Source organism: Meles meles, chromosome 8, assembly GCF_922984935.1.
Source record: "Meles meles chromosome 8, mMelMel3.1 paternal haplotype, whole genome shotgun sequence".
In the NCBI taxonomy this organism is placed as follows: domain Eukaryota; kingdom Metazoa; phylum Chordata; class Mammalia; order Carnivora; family Mustelidae; genus Meles; species Meles meles.
In genome coordinates this window covers 99,469,582-99,484,192 of record NC_060073.1, presented here as the reverse complement: position 1 = coordinate 99,484,192, position 14,611 = coordinate 99,469,582, and positions in this window count along the sequence as shown.

The following is a 14,611-nucleotide window of genomic DNA, read 5'->3' as shown; positions in this document are numbered from 1 at the left end:
CCCCACCTCTCTCCACCCTTACCCTAGGGCCCAGAAGTAGCTTAGGGCTGGTATACACAACTGCAGGGCACATGCTCTCTGACGGCCTCATGGTCAACGTACAGTCACATTTATATCCTTGGGCTTCCTCCTGCCACTCATATCACTGGCCCAGGAGTTACCCCCTGGGGAACTGCCACTGCGTCATACAGTGGGAGTCTCCACCACCTTATTTCCTATCTTTGCATGGAATTTACAGTAAGGCAGCTCCAAGTGTGAAGCATACATTGACCGAGTTTCATTACTTGGGGCTGGGCTGGAAGCAATGAAGCAAGTGCTTAGGCACCAGTATATCAGGACACCAAAAAGATTTTTAGAAACATCTCCACAATCTCCCAGTTAAAAAAAAAAAAAGCCAGAAACTACTTTAATTTCAGAATAGAGGTAATTTTTGCTCCATTTCAAATATTAAATTTTATATTTAATATTGATACTTTAATATTTAATATTAAAATTATATTTTGAATTTCATGTGGCTGAGAGTGAGTGGGTGCCATAATTGATTCATGGCCTGAGACCCCACTGTCATTGAAATGTGTCCTTGACTGATAGAGGGGTGGATGTCAAACTTTAGCCTGCATCAGAATGACCTAGGAGGCTTAGGAAGACAATGTGCAGGGCTGTACCCCAGAGTTTCTGATTTACTAACTCTAGGGCCAGGTTTGAGAACCTGTATTTCTACAAAGTTCCCGGGTGATGCTGATGCTATAAGTTGGGGACTGCACTTCGAGAAGCACCGCTGCAATTAAAAGGTGTCCATGTAAGTCACTTTAGTGGTATGTATAACCTTGTTTCCTGAGGAAGTGAAATTCAGAATTTAGTCGATATTGGGCTCCCCAGCACCAGAACTCCCTTGTCTGTCTGGAAACCTTCCTGGTTCAACTGTTGAATTCTTCCCAGTTGGTAGCTAGTAAGGCCAGACAGTACTCTCCAGATCTCTAAAAGGTACAGAGAGACCTCAGCCGATCAGATTCCCCCACTTAGATTTGCTTCCAGAGCAAGTGGTATGAAGAAGCAAGGAGAATTTTGAGTCCATAATGGAAAGACAAAGGTTATACTCTCTTGCAACCAATGGTGATACATTTGTAATGGAACCAGTGATGATGGCCGATGCCCGGTGTGACTTAAAGCAGCACATCCCTTACTTGTGGTCATAACTATGATTCTAGCCCCTGGGGGTTCCCATGGTTCCTAATTATTTCATAAACTTAGTTCCCTAGATTCTGTACAGTTTTGTCAATTACCCCATATCTTGCCAATAAATTTCTCCCCTGCTGAAGTTAACCAGAGTCAGATTGCTTCTTGCAGCTAGGAACTATCACAGGCTGTATCCGGAGATAGCCAGTTGGAGCACCCAACAGAAGGGAGGAGGGCAGAGAGCATTCCAGGCTGGAGAACAGTTCTCACACCCTGTGACTAGTCATAAGCTCCTCCCCTATCTTCCTAGTGGGATGAAAACAGCCCTCCCCTCTTGCTTCCACACAATACTCAATGTGTACCTATACTTGTTTTTTCCCTTCCAGGCTCTTTTTACTGGTGTAATATACCCCCCATCAAAAAAAAAAAAAAATACAAATAGACCAAATTCCAGAGATGATTATTTCTTCAAAGAGCATCATCTTTGAGGAAGTGGGTAGGGGAAGTCTGTAGGCCATTTGTCTCACAAGAACTGTATTTTAAAAAGATAAACTAATGCTCTAATGTCAGCAAAACAACTCTAACCACATTTGCTTGCAACCTAGATATCGATCTATGAATCTGCTCAAAATTCACTGGGAAGCTTCTTAAAATAATTTAATACGTCCCCCAAATTATTTTCAAACTCAAATAAGGCTAACGACATCATTATTGTTTCCAGGCTAACATGTAGCATAGTTGCCATTTCTATTTTAAATGAGCCCTGGTTATAGTAGTGCTCCTTTTATGTGACACACACATGCACACACACACGTACATGCACTCATGCACACTTTGTTGTCTGCTAAGGACTAACTCATTGCCTATGTTATACAATTTCTTTAATTGGTTTTATGTTTTAAATGATTATAGTGTATAATATGGGGTGTGTCTTTATTTTTATGACAGATAATTGGCCAGGTCTTTATTTGTTTTATACTCAATCTTCGCTTGGAAACCATGTCCTATTTCTTAACATCGTTGCTATGGAAATACATGATTAAGTTTTACAGTGCGCTAAGAACTCTTTTCTCAGAGTCCTAAGTGATACGTAGAAAGTGTCTAGCAGACACGGGGAGAAGGATTTCCAGGTAGGGAAAGCAAAGCTAAAAAAAAGACAAGGAGGTATAGAAAATACATTGTGGAGCATAAGGAATAACACAGAGGACATAGGGAGATGGAGAGGAGAAGGGAGTTGGGGGAAATTGGAGGGGAAGACAAACCATGAGAGATTGTGGAATCTGAGAAACAACCTGAGGGTTTTGAAGGGGAGGGAGGTGGGAGGTTGGGTGAGCCTGGTGGTGGGTATTATAGAGGGCACGGATTGCATGAAGCATTGGGTTGGTGCATAAACAATGAATTCTGAAATACTGAAAAGAAATTAAAAATAAATAAATAAAAATACAAGTAAATTTAGGAAAAGGTGGGTGATGGGCTAAATCGGTGAGTGTACTGAAGAGTTAAATAAGAGAGCTTTGGGTAAGAGTGTGTGATTCTTGATCTTATGTGTCAGTTTGGCTGTATCATGTTGGGAAGAAGTATGGCTTTGTTATTGTCTTTATATGAAGATTAAGTACAGTTCAAAGAGATACATTTAGATGCCAGGCTGACAATGGATGGACTGTGACAGCTGATTTTATATGTCAGCTTCTCTGGACTATAGTATCCAGTTTTTTGATCAAACACTAGTCTAGAAGTTGCCCTGGATGTGTTTTGTAAATATGATTAACATTTATGATCATCTGACTCTAAGCCATAGTGTGGGTAGCTCTCATCCAGTTGGTTGAAAGCCTTAAAAGCAAAGAAATTTCCTGGAGAAGGAGTTTTGCCTCAAGACATAGAATCCTGCCTTAGTCTCTGCCTGCTGGTGTGCCCCATGACCTTGAGATTCAAAACTACAAGATCAGCTCTTACTGAATTCCAGCATGCCAGCCTGCCCTACAAATTGCAGACTTGTTTGCTTCCACAACCATGTGAGTCAATTCCTTAAAACAAATCTGTAGATTGGGGGCACCTGGGTGGCTCAGTGGATTGAGCCTCTGCCTTTGGCTCAGGTCATGGTCTCAGGGTCCTGGGATCAAGCCCCGCATCAGGCTCTCTGCTCCGCAGGGAGCCTGCTTCCCCATTTCTCTCTGCCTGCCTCTCTGCCTACTTGTGATCTCTGTCTGTCAAATAAATAAATAAAATCTTTAAAAAAAAAAAAAAGCCCTGTAGATAGATAAATCCTATTGATTCTGCTTATCTGGAGAACGCTGACTGATACGTGAATGCTGATAATTAATCCTCCTCCCCTCCACACTCTGAGTGGTGAGCTAACTGAGAAAGAAGACAGGAGCCATACAAAACAAGATAAGACCAGCCCAAACACTGAGAAGTGGACAGGACGTACCATCACCGCCAGCTTGTTGGTGTACCCGACGGAAGGAAGGAGGGCAGAGAGCATCCCAGGCTGGAGAACAGTTCTCACATCCTGTGACTGGTCATGAGCCCCTCTGCCATCTTCCTAGTGGGATGCGAACAGCCCTCCCCTCTTGCTTCCACACAATATTCAGTGTGTACTTACACTTGGTTTTTTCCCTTCCAGGCTCTTTTGTTGCTATAGTAAACCCCACCGCCACAAAAAAAAAAAAAAAAAAGTACAAATGGGCCAAATTCCAGAGATGATTATTCTTTCAGAAAGTAACTTCTTTGCCGGAAAGGGTAGGGGAAGTCTGTAAGCCATTTGTCTCACAAGAGCGTTATTTTAAAAAGATAAACTAAACAACATTTTGAGGAACCTCCATGCTGTTTTCCAGAGTGGTTGCACCAGCTTGCATTCCCACCAACAGTGGAGGAGGGTTCCCCTTTCTCCACATCCTCTCCAGCATCTGTCATTTCCTGACTTGTTAATTTTAGCCATTCTGACTGGTGTGAGGTGATATCTCATTGTGGTTTTGATTTGTATTTCCCTGATGCCGAGTGACGTGGAGCACTTTTTCATGTGTCTGTTGGCCATCTGGATGTCTTCTTTGCAGAAATGTCTGTTCATGTCCTCTGCCCATTTCTTGACATTGGGGAGGAGAGGCGAACCATAAGAGACTATGGACTCTGAATAACAACCTGAGGGTTTTGAAGGGTCAGGGGTGGGAGGCTGGGGGAACAGGTGGTGGGTAATGGGGAGGGCACGTTTTGCATGGAGCACTGGGTGTTGTGCAAAAAGAATGAATACTGTTACGCTGAAAAAATAAATAAAATGGAAAAAAAAAAGAAATGCAAGCGACTAATAACAGTCAAAACAATTTTGAAAAAAAAAAAAAAAGATAAACTAAACAGGTTGGAGCTGTAACCATAAAAGGACTCTGTAATTTCCTACCGACTTCCCCAGATTAACTTTACAAACCAGCAGAACTGAACATAGTAGTCTTCCCTGCAAAGGGAGGCCACTCTGAACAGGAGGAAACTCTTGAGGACAGGCCTGTCCTAAAAAGGGAAGGCTCAGGGGGTGGGGCCATACTCCACCAGCCCTGCATCCTAGCCCCCACACTCAGCACTCACTATTTTCTCTTGGGGATGGGTCAGGAGGGAATGCAGACAAAGAGAAAGGATCCCTCCCGTTTTTCATCATCCTGGGGTACAGAAGGAATAGGTACCCAGTTACCAGTTAGGCCAGAGCCAGTGGCCCCTTCACAGATGGGGCAATCATTTGCCCACAGAAGGTTCCCATCTCAAAGACTCCCTCATTAAGTTCCATTAAATATAGTTCAATACTGTGATACCTTCAATTTTTAAACTACCCCCAAAAAATAATTAAGAAATCTTAAGATACAACCTCTTTAAAAGATTATTTCCCTTTTAGCCTTTCTCTCCAATGGTCAGAGTTTGGATCTGTTGCTGGGGACCCATGTGTAATTTGGGGTAAATACACAAAGTGTTTCTCAAGTCAAGAGCAACCCAGAGATCTCCCAATCCAATCTGGGAGTTCTTTTGGGAGCTCTTTGTGGGGGAGGGGAGCAGAGAGATGTACAACTATCATTCTTAATCTTTAGCTTCCCTGTGTCCTGTTGTTCTTTTTCCTGTGGGCTACTGGGGCAGGCAAGGATACAAGACTGGATTTAGTGCACGGGATCCATAGAGCAAAGCAAATCTGGTATTGGGTGAGTCAGGGAAAAGAGAGAGGCCCTAGCCATGGGCCAATAAGGCACAGGAGCTAGAAAAGCAAAGGCAGGAAGGAATACTTGAAGGTGGGCAGGAATCATTTCCTGCTTCCTGGTGATCTTTACATACAGAGTAGCGCCACCATCAAGCAGATTATGGGAAACAAAATAGTTCCCAGAGAGAGGACTGGTAAGAGGCAAGGTTAGAATCTAGGTCAAGGAAATGAGGGCTTGCCCAGAAAATTAAGACAATGTCACTCAGAGTCCTACTAGAAAACAGCACACTCAAATTGGACAGTTTACCCTACACTCAAGTTCCAAAAGAATTTATGAAAAACATGGATGCTAGGGTGCCTGGGAGGCTCAGTCAGCTAAGTGTCTGACTCTTAATTTCAGCTCAGGTCATGATCTCAGGGTCATGGGATTGAGCGCCACATCAGGCTCCTCACTCGGTGCCAAGTCTGCTTAAGATTCTCTCCCTCTTCCTCTGCCCTTCCCCTTGCTCATGCTTTCTCACATGCTCTCTCTCTAAAATAAATAAGTAAATCTTTTTTAAAAGAGCATGAGTGCTAAAGAAGTGGGGAAGGGTGGGGCACCTGGGTGGCTCAGTGAATTAAGCCATTGCCTTCGGCTCAGGTCATGATCTCAGGGTCATGGGATCCAGCCCCGCATTCGGCTCTCTGCCCCGCAGGGAGCCTGCTTCCTCCTCTCTCTCTGCCTGCCTCTCTGCCTACTTGTGATCTCTCTCTGTTAAATAAATAAAATCTTTAAAAAAAAAAAGAAGAAGAAGTGGGGAAGGGTGAAAAGGAAGGAAGAGGAAGAGAGAGTGATCAGTTTTAAATGGAATCTGTAGGTATTGAAACTTTGGACCTGCTACCCGCCCCCCAATCAGAGATGATGCCCACAGAGATAAAGTGAGTAAAAACCTGAAATAAAGATACTAAGACCGAGGACTACAAAGTTAGTGCCCATGACTACAACATCCACCAGGCATAACACAGGAGCTATTTCAGGAGAGCTGGAGGAAGGGGCTACAACACACCTGTAAGAGCTGTTGCTGTTGTCATCATAAAACTTGTCAGTCCGGGCCTCCCGGGCAAGCCACGGCTCTACCAAACATTGTAACGTGGGAACCAAGCATGAGCAGGAAGGAATCATTAGAGAGCACAGCCTCCACAGTGACCATAAGCCACTCGTCTCAAAACACAGTGGTCACTGATGACAAAGAAAGAAATAAAAGTCTTGTAGTTTACGTAGTGATGATGATTAATGAATTCAATGATTTGGGTGCATTGAAAAATGAATAAAAGAAATCTTTGAAGGATAAACTAAAGATAAGAAAATAAGAAGACGAAGGGGTATGGAGTGACACACCACTTCCCTAAGATCAAGAAAAAGGTAAATGACCTGCAGCTCTGGTCTATGTGTGAACTCTGCAGGGATCTAGCAATCATGCCTAAGCCATCCTTTTCTGGACAGTAATCTCTCAGTTTAGAAAAGAAGAACCTTATTAGAAGTAGAGCCATTTCCTTACCTTCAGAATGAGAATTTATCACCAAATCACGAGAATGTCTAGTTTCCATGCAAAGGAAGGGGAGAGAAGTAGTAATGGCTATCCCTTCTTGTCCCTTTCCACACTTATGTGTGCTCTTTCCTTATAAATTCAACTGCAGGTCTGAAGTGTCCATAGGTCCTCAGCATATCTCCAGGCCAAGTAGGGTGGTGCTAGACTGTGCACCAGAATCCAGTACTGACAGCATCTCAGAGGGATTGAGTAGTTTCCCAGGCTACTCAGAACTTGGCCTTGAACCAGGTTCAAGACTGATACCTGGAGGAGCACCTGGAAGCCTCTGCCTTCGGCTCAGGTCATGATCTCAGGGTCCTGAGATCGAGCCCCTTCTCCCTCTGCCTGCCTCTCTGCCTACTTGTGATCTTTCTCTCTCTGTGTGTCAAATAAATAAATTTTAAGAACCTTTAAAAAAAAAAGTTTGATACCTGGGAAGACCTCCTCCCTTGATTCACTCTCCCCCACTCCAGACCCAAACAAGAGGAGGGGACAAATCCAAACCAAAATCCATATCCAAAACATTCCACTATGGGACTCTAGGTTGGGAATGATACCAAAAGACATGGAATGCAGCCAGTCTTCCAATAGTGACATCAGAGCTGAGTCCTATGGTCCCTTCCCCCGCTGCTTCTAGAAGGGAAATGCTGATAGTAGGGGTGGGGGGCAATCCTGAACCTAGATTCTTCTTTTCCTATTATTCCAGGAAAAGAAGAGCCTAGTTCCTTTCTTTTTTTGTTAGCCTGGCAGGAGTTCTGAGCTAAAGACCATGATTTCCAATTAAGACTGTGCCTAGAAGCTCCTCTCCAAATGAAGGAGGAAAATATCCTTTGCCTGTATCACTATGGCCATAAGATGATTTCTTTTTTAATTTTATTTGTTTATTTGACAGAGAGAGAGAGAGATCACAAGCAGGGGGAGCTGCAGGCAGAGGGAGAACCAGGCTCTGGGCTGAGCAGGGAGCCCGATGCAGGACTTGATCCTGAGACCCTGGGATCATAGCCTGAGCCAAAGGCAGACGCTTAACCAACTGAGCCACCCAGGCACCCAGCCATAAGATATTTTAAAGTGTTTTATTTTACATGTAGATAAATCAGAGACCTAAGTAGTAATCAAGAAGTGGTTTCTTCAAATACTCACCTAGATACTATAGGAAACATGGTATCATGGCCTTTGAGATCATACGTGAAGCACAGTTTAACCAATATGGTGCACAATCTCACTTCAACCCTGGCACTGCTCACTTCGGAACAATGGAGGCAGGTGCCTACTCTTTCCGCTCCCCAATTTGGTCCCAGGGCCCACAGTGGATGCTATGCAGGAATCCCCACACTGGTTATCTTCAAAGATGACCAAAATTCCATAACACAACTTACAGATCTGGATATTGGATGGGGTTGTAACATGTCCACATGACAGTAGTGCTTGATTTTATTTAACTTTTTAAAATATGTATGTATATGTATATACACACACACACACTATTTTATATGTATATGTATATATATATTCCTTTGTTGTATATGTATATGTATATATATATTCCTCCATTAAATAAATTATATATGTATATGTGTATATATAAAATGTAAATAAGTACGTATTTATACACATAAATATGTACACATTTAAATACGTATTTATATACATTTTTATATTTCCATTAAGAAGAGGTTGAAGGTGGTGTTTAAAAAATCAACAAAGGCCTAAACATCTTCAGTATGGGTTCAGACTGGATGATTCCTTTATCTACTGCCACCTGATGGCAGCATGCCTAAAATTCAAGGACGGAAATCAAAGATCCTGCTCAGGAGCTCCCTGTAGCCCAGGAAAGACTGACAATTAGTTCATAAACGCCCAGAAAACCCAGGTTTTGATGTATAGGTACATCTGCACAGAGGTGCCTGGGTATTAGGAGAGAGAAATGGGAAAGGAATGCCATAACAGTCAAAAATGAACACCAGCCCTTGAATGTAGACAGAAATGGAAAGTACAATATACATCAATATACAATATACATCTAAATTTTTTACAGTAAAAGAAAAAGAGAGGGAAAGGGTATTGGGAGGAACATTTTTAGTGTAAGGAAGGTGATCTTCTGCTTGTACACTGAGACAAAGCGTTAGTAGGGAAGAGAATATTAAAGGTACAAGGAAGAAAATGGAACATTCAGCATCTGAAGTACCTGAGGGGATGTGATGAGGTGGGGCCAAGAGCACATGAAAAGGCATTTTACCAAATTCCATACTCATTCATTATGTCTAGATATTAAATAAATAGAATTGATAGTTCAGATGAATTGAAACTATTCTTAATGTAAAAATATTCACTACTGTGATAGACTGGTTTGTGCCCCTCCCCAAATTCATATGTTGAAGCCCTAGTATGACTACATTGGAAAAAGGGCCTTTAAATGGGTAATTAAGTTACAATGAGGCCATTAGGGTGGGCTCTAATCCAACACCTCATCCAACTGGTGTCCTTATAAAATGAGGAAATTTGGACACCGAGAGAGACATCAGGGATGTGTGCACACAAAGGGAAAGCCATGGGAGGGCACAGGGAGAGGACATCCATCTGTAAGCCAAGTGGAGGCCTTGGGAGAAACCAAACCTGCTGACACCTTGATCTTGATTTCTAGCCTCCAAAACTGTGATGAAAAAAATTTCTGTTGTTTATGCCACCCAATCAATACTATTTTATTATGGCAGCCCTAGCAAACTAATGCATTCCCATTAAAACCTACACCAAGAAGAGGATGGGATGCCCACTATACTTATTATTGTATAGGAGGGAAGAGGAAAATGCCATTAGGCAAGAGAACAGAATTAGAGGCAAAAGAATCAGAAGGAAAGAATTAAAGCCACGTGTATGTGCAGATGACATTATTATATATCTGAAAACTTCAAAAGAATTAAAGTATACTAAAAGTAATACCAATAAAATTGCAGGAACAAAGTAAAAAATCAACATACTTCATATACAAATAGTAGCTTGTTGAAACATGCAATCATAGACCTCATTATAATAGAAAAATTAAAATAAAATTCCTAGGTAAAAATTCAACAAGAACTTTATAAAACCTATTTGGCTAAAGATACAAACATACTTAGGACACAAATGAGATCTAAAAAGTAGGAAGACATTCCATGTTCTTGGATTGGAAGAGTCAACCAAAATATATCAATTCTAAATCTGTTTGCAAATGTAACATCTCAATAAATATAGCCTCAGGTTTTTTTCTGGAGAACACAAACTGATTATAAAGTTTATAAGAAAGAATAAATAAACCAGAATAGCACAGAAAATCCTGGGGGTGTGGGGATTGGTGGGGAATGCACAATGTATAAGAGCTGACCCTAAGATATGGAGACATTATAAAGCTTCTATAATAGCACATGAAGAGAATGGTACATGGCTGGAGAAGAATACAAAACTTGCATATGGACTTGAGAACAAGTAGAAATTTAATATTTGATGAAGGTAGCATCTCAAGTCAGTAGGAAAAAGATGAGTTTCCATTTTTTTTAAATAGTGATGGTACAACTGGGTAGCCATATGAACAATAATAAAATTAGATCCATTTCTCACACCATAAACAGTGGAAATTTCAAATGTGTATATTTATATCTCAGACAAAAGCTGAAGTCTGTAATATAGAAAGCTTCTAAAAATTGAGGATAAAAAGACCTACAACCCAAGAGAAAATGGACAAGACATGAATAGAGATTTCAAAAAAAATAGAAATATTAATTCCTTTTAAACACATGAAAATATGCTCAACTTTTCCCATATGAGAAATTGTTATGGGGGCGCCTGGGTGGCTCAGTGGGTTAAAGCCTCTGCCTTCAGCTCAGGTCATGATCCCAGGGTCCTGGGATCGAGCCCCATATCGGGCTCTCTGCTCAGCAAGGAGCCTGCTTCTCCCTTTCTCTCTCTCTCTGCCTGCCTCTTTGCCTGCTTGTGATCTCAGTCTGTCAAATAAATAAATAAAATCTTTAAAAAAAAAAGAGAGAGAAATTGTTATGAAAAGTATACAGAAAAGATAATTCAAGAAAAATTGGGGTTGAAACTTTCTCTTCCAACCATTAGGGAGTAATAGGATTCAGATTTGCCCTATGCCTTAAACTAGAAAAATAGAATATATGAAACAACTGTTTTCAGATGTTGACAAAAAGCAGCAGAAGAATATAGTTCCAGGGGAAAGAGGGGCGGGGGGGTAAGTATGATCATGATTTTATCCCTAGAGGCAATTTCCAAACAGGGGTGCAGGGAAAGCAAAGCAAACATAGTCTGGTAATTGTGCTGAACTAAGGAGACAGACGCTGGCAGTTGGGGGACCCAAAGCAACAAGAGTATTGGAGCAAAGAGAGCCTGCTCAGGGGAGCTCCAGAAACCTGCAGAGAGGTCTACTTGAGACTTTGGTTCAATACCAAATCTGAATACAGTTAAATTCCATGAGGCCAGATTTGGGGGAGGGAGGAAGGGAGAAAAAAATTCTTGGACAAAACCAACTACCAGAGAATATTAAGCAGAATAATTCCCAGAGTTCATGCAGCCTGGAATCATTCGAATTCCTGCCAGACAGAGAGAAGAGATTTCAATAAATATATGGGGCATACCCTAGGCTATTCTAGATGTATCCAGAAAAGCTTCAAATTTTAAAAGAAAGCCTGCTGGAAGAAAGCCCAATACACTTAAACAAAATACAATAATATTCTGTGCTCAACAATATAAAATCTGTAATTTTACATGCGATTAAAAATTTCTAGATATGGAAGAAGCAGAAAAATGTGATCCAAAACCAGCAGGAAAATAAGTCAACAGAAACAGCCCAGAAGTGACAGAGATGATGGAATTTGCAGATAAGGACTTTACAATTAACTGTTTTAAATATATTCAATATTCTCAATAATTTAAAGAAAAAATGAACATGATGCTAAAAGAAATTGAAGGTATAAGAAAAAACAAATGGAATACCTGGAAACTTAAAAATAAATATCTGAAGAGGAAAAAAATCACTCAATTGTATTAACACCAGATTTTACACTGCAGAAGAAAATATCAAGGCACTTGAAGACAGAGCAATAAAAACTCTCTAGGAAGACAGACAGAAAAAAGACTGAAATTAAAGTTAATAGAACCTCAGTAACCTTTAGAACAATAACAACCAGTCTAACCTCATTCTAACTAATCAGGTGTAGTTTGAGTCCTAGCAAGAAAAATATATATATATATTTTTTAAATAATGGTTGAAATTTTTCCAAATTAGATGAAAATTATATATCATGTATCCAAGAGGCTCATTTAATCTTCAAGCAGAAATGACACAAATAAAACCACACAAAGTGGTACAATAATCAAATTGCTAAATAGCAATCATAAAGTGAACATTTTAAAAGCAACCAAAGAAAATAAATAAATAAATAAATAAATAAAAATAAAAAATAAAACAGCCAAAGGATAAAAGCACATTACAGACCAAGGAACAAAGATAAGAATTACTGCGGATTTCTCATCAGAAACAATGCAAGCAAGAAGATAATGGAATAACATAGTTAGAGTGCAGAAAGAAAACAATTAGCACTCTAGAATTCTGTATTCAGTGGAAGTATCTTTCAAAATTGAAGGTGAAATCAAGATTTTTTCCATACAAAAGCTTCAAGATTCTGTTGTCAGCTGACTGCACTAAAAGAAATGTTAGGGGAATTTCTCTAGGCAGAGTGACAAAGATAATTGGGGAGCCCCTGAAACTGTAAAATGTAACCTTGTATATATAATATAAATGTAAACCTGGAGAGCACTTAAAATTGTAAGTACAAGGATAAATATAAAAGATATTTTTTGTAATTTTTTATATCCTTAAAAATAAAGCAAGGAAAGATGATAGAAAGGGAGGGAAATGGGCTGCAATTTTATGTAAGATGGTGAGGTTAGACCTCATCATAAAGGTGATAATTGAAAAAATACTTGAAAAAGACATGGCCAAATTGTGCTTGGTAATATCAGCTATTCTGATGTCCTGTTGCTTAAACATAGCTCAATGAAACATCCCTCCCAGGCAATACATTTTTGTCATGCATTTTAGTAAACATACCTTAATCCAAAGCCCTGGCTTTAAGGGAGAAAGTTTTAGACATAGAGGTTAAAGGATAAAAGGACTTTCTGGGCATTTTTTTTTCTTTTTTTTTTTCCCCATTTTATTTATTTTTTTCAGCGTAACAGTATTCATTGTTTTTGCACAACACCCAGTGCTCCATGCAAAACGTGCCCTCCCTATTACCCACCACCTGTTCCCCCAACCTCCCACCCCTGACCCTTCAAAACCCTCAGGTTGTTTTTCAGAGTCCATAGTCTCTTATGGTTCGCCTCCCCTCCCCAATGTCCACAGCCCCCTCCCCCTCTCCCAATCCCACCTCCCCCCAGCAACAATGGCAAAAATATTAGATTGGCAGCAGACTTTCTGGGCATTTTAAGAAATCACAAATGGGGATACCTGGGTGGCTCATTGGGCTAAGTGTCTGCTTTCAACTCAGGTCATGATCCCCAGGACCTGGGACTGAGCCCAACATCGGGCTCCTTGCTTCGGGGGGAGCCAGCTTCTCCCTCTGCCTGCTGCTCCCCCTGCTTGAGCTCACTCTCTATCTATCTCTCTCTGACAAATAAATAAAATCTTTTTAAAAAGATACTCAGGGGGTGCCTCGGTGGCTCAGTGGGTTAAGCCTCTGCCTTTGGCTCAGGTCATGATCTCAGGTCCTGGGATCAAACCCCGCATTGGGCTCTCTGCTCAGCAGGGAGCCTGCTTCCCCCGCCCCGCTGCCTGCTTCTCTGCCTACTTGTGATCTTTCTTTTCTGTCAAATAAATAAATAAAATCTTTAAAAAAAAAACTCGGAAATCACAAGTCATATAACAAAGGCACCTATATAGTCATATAACAAAGGCACCCATATTCTGTTCCTAAATACCTATATAGGTCTATAGGAGATATAGGGTGTATACATGTATACTATATATACATGTATATCCCTTTATAGGGTATATCTATGTACCCAATTCTGTTCTTAAACACCCAGCCCTGGCTGCTCTGAATTCCATTCCTTGTGGAAGGGATCTGATAAACTCACTCCTTCAACGACTAATACAGTTGGCATGTGAAAATCTGTATTCTACGTTCCTTATTAGGTACATTTTTATTTTAATGAGGACAGACTTTTTAGCCAATAAATCTTGATTTGAGGAAATTCAAGTCTCAGCAAGTTGGAGAGTTAGATATATTTCTGGTCAGAGTTGAGGAGAAATTAGGAAATTATAGCACAAATACCAAAACCCATCTTCTTCAAGGCCTGTTTATGTTGATGAGTATATACGCACACTTATCAGTGACTGCTTATTTTTCTTTGTGGCCCCTATTCAACCAAGGCTCAGCAGTACCAGTTGGTACCTTATTTATAGCTTTTTGCTTAGAATTTTTCTACATCCTTCAGTGTCATTAATAAATCCCAAACTATCTCCTCAGTCTCACTGCACAAAATTTACAAATAGAGAAAAACAATTCATTATCACAAACTTCACATAAGCCCCATAAGGCATAGTCTCCTTGGGACTTGAACACAAATAAGACCTCAGGGGTTCATTAAAAGTTGAGTTTTCTCTAAGAACCTTTGAGGGCTCTTGCTTGGATGATAACAACTCCAGGAG